The sequence below is a fragment of the Coffea arabica genome, chromosome 5e (genome assembly GCF_036785885.1).
Source record: "Coffea arabica cultivar ET-39 chromosome 5e, Coffea Arabica ET-39 HiFi, whole genome shotgun sequence".
NCBI classification, from domain to species: Eukaryota; Viridiplantae; Streptophyta; class Magnoliopsida; order Gentianales; family Rubiaceae; genus Coffea; species Coffea arabica.
The window spans coordinates 36,846,641-36,851,806 of record NC_092318.1 but is presented as its reverse complement, the minus strand read 5'-3'; positions in this window follow the sequence as shown (position 1 = coordinate 36,851,806).

The following is a 5,166-nucleotide window of genomic DNA, read 5'->3' as shown; positions in this document are numbered from 1 at the left end:
TTCACTTGCTTCTGGAAATTTTTCCTTGGAATTAAATGGTTTTGAAATGCATGAAAAATGTGTACCTCAAGCTGTGTAAGTTGTTTAGCTACAAAACACTGGATATCTTGGAAGATTTAAACAAAAATGTTGAAGTATAGACCTGGAAAATTTTCAAGCGAGTTGATAGAAGTAGTAAAGGAATTTTTCAGATTTCTTGTGGCGAATTTTAGTTCTAAAAATGCTGTTTTGAGCTATAAAATATCTTATGTTCATTGATTCCACTTGAAACTATATTAAGAGGGTCTTACTTGTGCATTTTGGAGTGACAATTTGATTTTATTATGACTGTAATATTGTGATAAAGTGATCGGTATCGGAATGGAAAAATTTGGAAAATAACTTTGGTGAAATGTTTAATCTGCATTCGATTATGTGTAATGAGATTTTGTTGAAGTCTTGGATGAAAGTATTGTCACCAATCCTGCCTTACGTCCATATACCAGTTAGTGATCTTAAGCGCTTGACAGGCTAGCTTTAATTGCTGTGAGAAATAATTGTTGGATGCTAAGGGCTAATGATTGATGAAGCCTTGGCCATTTGAATGATTTTATACAAGTGATAAAGCGTGATGAAATCAATTGCTAGAATTACTTGAAGTCTTTATATTTATTTTGCTTCAACTGTGAGGTGATATGAAATTGCCAAAACCAAGAGCTAATGATGGACGAAGCCTTGGTCATTTATTCCATCTTGATCAGAAGTGAATCTATTGAAAACCCAGGGCTAATGATTGACGGAGCCCTAGGGATTTTCTATTAAAATGTGATTTTGATTTGCTGACAAATTTGAGCCAAAATGGGATTTCGAGATGGGATCGAATTTGTGAATTCGTTTCGACCCTGCGAATTCGCGAAGGCTTAAGCAACCTATTCAAAAAAAAAACTTTGGTGCTTAGCATTAATCGATAAAACTTAGTATTGAACGTTTAAGTTAGAAATTCTGGTGTGAGGATTTTCCAAATCTTGCCGACTCGACGCTTTCTACTTGAGCTTAAATTAGCTTTACTACTTTTAGGAAATGATTTCACCTGGTTCAAAAACTCAAGTCTCGCTTTAATTCCTTTTATTTCGTTAAAAATTTGTCCTTGACTAATTTTCTAGAGGAAGGTTCTAAAATACGAGATTATAGTGACTTTAGCTAAAAGCGTAGAAAACTTGTTCGGCAAGAAACATTATTTCACGTAAAAACTAGTTTTAGTAACACTTTTTCAAGAAAAGGAATATTACAGAAACTTTACCAAGTATTTTACTAGTTCTACTACTAAATGGTTTGTGACTTATTATAAACAAATAAACTAGCTATACTGCAAATAATTTTCCTACATAATCCTAGAACTAGTATAGCCAACTTATAGTTTTAAAATTTGGTATTTTAGGGTTTAGCGAGGACGCAGACTTTGATTCCCAGCTTGATCAGTAACTTCACTCTTGGTGAGTGTCCCTGCTTGTTCTATGCTTACCTGATTAAAGTGCTTTCGTGACTCAATATGTGATAAATTGCAAAACTAGTTTAGATCCATCGAAGTGAGCAGTGCGTACTTTATCGCACTAGCCATTCGAGTGGTGACTTGCGTGAAACATTTTTCTCCTGAATCCGTGAATCAAAATGTAGTTGTGTCGTTGGGTGAATCCCTCGACTTCTGAATCCAACTACGGAAATGTCGCTGGGTGAATCCCTCGACCAATTTCCTGAGGGTATACTCAAGTATACTGCTCCCAATTTTCTAAGGGTATATCTCGAGTATACTGCTTCCTTAGTCGGCGTTCGGGCCCGGGACAGAGGTATGAATGGTGACGGGTTAGGTAACAAAATAAGAGGATCTACGTGGGCTATAAGTAGTGAGAGTTGACGGATGGTCAACTACGATGAATGGTGATCAAGCGAGGAAAATGGCTCCTGAGAGCCCCTGTATCCTACCTTGTGCTGTTATCTGCTTTTATTAAGCGTGAAATTTAAATACTCGTTACTTGCCTTATGTGATTGCATGTTTTGGGGCACCACTGACCTTTAGCTCACCCCACGTCCATTTGTTTTCCTTACAGGTTGGGAAGTTTGAAAGAATTTGAGCTGCTTATATTTCCTATGAATGTACTTGAACAACTTGAATTTAAATTTCGGTTTGTAATGAATCCTAAGTTAAGCATTGTACCTTTCATCTTGGATTGCCACTTGAAGTTGGAAAAGTGTAATCCCTAATTCTGATATTCGGTATGTATGTTTGTATTGGTGTGATATGGCTTTAACCCCTGTGAGTAACGCGTGAAGTGTTTAAGAGCTGTCGTTTGGTTAAGTTTGTATGATGTTATCTTTGAAGTTAATGTGGTGATAGAAATCGATTTATTTCGGAAGAATTATTTTGTAATAGCTTAGGATAATCTCCGGAAGATTTTGGGTTAGAATGCTTGCGTGAGTCCTGGCGAGAGTTGGGCAGACGGCCCGCCAACCCTTTGGTTCGCCTTAGGGGGAAGTGGGGTCGCCACATGAACATTATTCTGAAGGGAAGTTGTACTTAAATTTTGTACTTAAGCAAACAGGGGAGTTGCATTAAGTAAGGGGGAGCTGTACTTAAATTTTTTGCTCCATCCATTGTTTTGTCATCATCAAAAAGGGGGAGATTGTTCATCTCAGTCCGTATCTTTTGATGATTACAAAATAAATGGATGTTACTAATATTCCCTAAATAGATGATTTCAGATTTGGAGTAAAACAGGCTAACATATGCTGAAACATGTGTCGGACGCACAAAATGTCTGCATCAGCCGTCCGACAACCTTCGAGTAACTTCGAACTCATAAAGAACTCACTCTCGGACGTCCAAAGATAATAAGCCGAGTTCTCTAAACTCACTGACTTCGTTCGGACGTACAACACTTGAGTACCGAACGTCCGACAAATGTTGCAACACTTCGGTGTCGCGCCCCATTTTTTATAAGAAAAATAAATAAATAAATGGTTTAAAGAGTGAATTTTGATTTAATTTTTGATTGAAAAATGAATTTTTGATTTAAAACAGAAAATAAAAAATGTGGGTCTATATGGGACATGAAAATGTGACGATTTGACCCAAAATATAGTTTAAAAAGGGTTTATTGAATGAAAAATGGAGTCGCCACTTGGTATTGAGTTAAGGTGTACCAAGTCACTTAAAAATGAAATTTTAAAGGAAAAATGGAAAAATCCTTTTTAAATGACTCCAAATCTACGTAAATCAAGGAAAAAGGTTCGGGAGTCACATTTGAAGAAAGGGAATGCAAGGATAAAAATCCGAGGCACCCTTTCGACCTAACCAAGGCTAGTTGCGCGATTTAGTCAAAGATTTTCTTATTTTACCCTTAAGATTTATCACATTTGGATGCACATGAATGCAAGCCCTAAACTTAAGGGGACATCGGGGGGCAAAATTTCTCTTCAAAGCTCGAATGGTACCAATCACATTAATTGTGATGCCCAATAATGACTCTTTGGAGAGGTCACGAATTATGCAAAAATATGAGATTCTAAGAAGAGGAAAATGATAAAATAATTATAGAAATATACATGTTTTAAAGGAATGCATCATGTCGGGTACGGGGGACTAATGTTCGTGACTCAATTTTTCCTTTTAATAGAGGAAATACGAGCGTGCTAAGGCTAGAAAGCCAAACTCGTCCATATCCCATATTCAAGGGGTTATCCCCTAATCTAATCAAGCAAATGCACTACCCTAATCCTATTTCTAGAATGAAATGCAATTCTAATGTTATGTATCATACAAAAGGGGCAAGTAATATACATATAAGGGAAAATATAAGGGAAGGGGTATACATATATAAGGAAAGTGTCATGCGACATGGTGAAAAAGGCCCTAGAAAGTAAACATATGCATGAGATGAAGGCATACGAATGTACTAGCGAGGGACGGTCCTATTGGATCTAGCGTTGGACTAGTCCTTCACTAGCGCTCCCTCACAAGCATTGGACTTGTAAGAGCTCGAGGGGAAGACCATGACTAGCGTTGGACTAGCCACGGTTTCGTGCATTTGCATCCATCATACATACATAAGTAAATGTGCATAATTAAAGCGAGTAGGCATGTGAGCACGTAATTCACATAACACATAACACATAAGCATGCATATCTAGATGTCAAACCCTAAGAAAGCAATTAAACACATAGCACATACGCATGCAAATCACACAAAGCAAAAAAAAAGCGAATAAAACCCTAGCTATTACATTTGAGGGGGGCCTACTACAATCTAATGGGGGAAATGAAAATAAAATAAATAAAATAAAATAAACCTAACTATTACAACTTGGCATTTAAATGCCTCCAAATAATTACATTAGAAGAAAATGGGATTAAAGAACAAACAATGTAGACAAAAATAAAATAAACAAAAACGCAATAAAACATGCAAAATTCACGAAAAAGCACATAGGAGCACGTTGGAAAATAAAATCAAGGAGATAGAGATTACCTCCCTTGAAGTTGGAGCTCTAACGGAGTGAAATCACTTATTTACCCTTCAAAATAATAAAAGAGTCAAGGCATCACTTTAATCAAGAAATAATCACATGAAATGGGGATGAGCATGAAATTGAATCACTCAAACCATTCAAATAAACTAAACAACTCATATTCATCAAGTTGAAACCAACAAGAACCCAATTGAAACCATTAAAGAAGTTTGAGGAATCAATTTATTATTGCAAACATTAAGGGTCCAAAAGCAAGTAGATTAAGATTAAGGGCTTAAGCTAAACCCTACCAATCAAAGGATAAAACTCATAAAAATAAATAAAAACCGATTTGTTACGATTAGACAAGCAAATTACCCAAAAACAATTCCTAATTGTTTTACTAAAAACCCAATCAAAACTAAATCTATCAAAGACTTATTGAATCACCAAATTTCATCCCAAAAACTCAGGCATATCCTGTCCAATAAACACATTAAAACATACCAAAGAAAAATGACATTTGAAAGGGACCAATTTGATTGATTTTCCAAAGTTTCTAGGCCATAACAGAGTTTCAGGGAACTTGGGGGGGCTGAAATGCAATTTTGAGAACATTTCCATGCAAAGCTTACGAAGAAACCTTCTGCAACTTTGCTGGTTTCTTTCTACTGCAATTTTTAC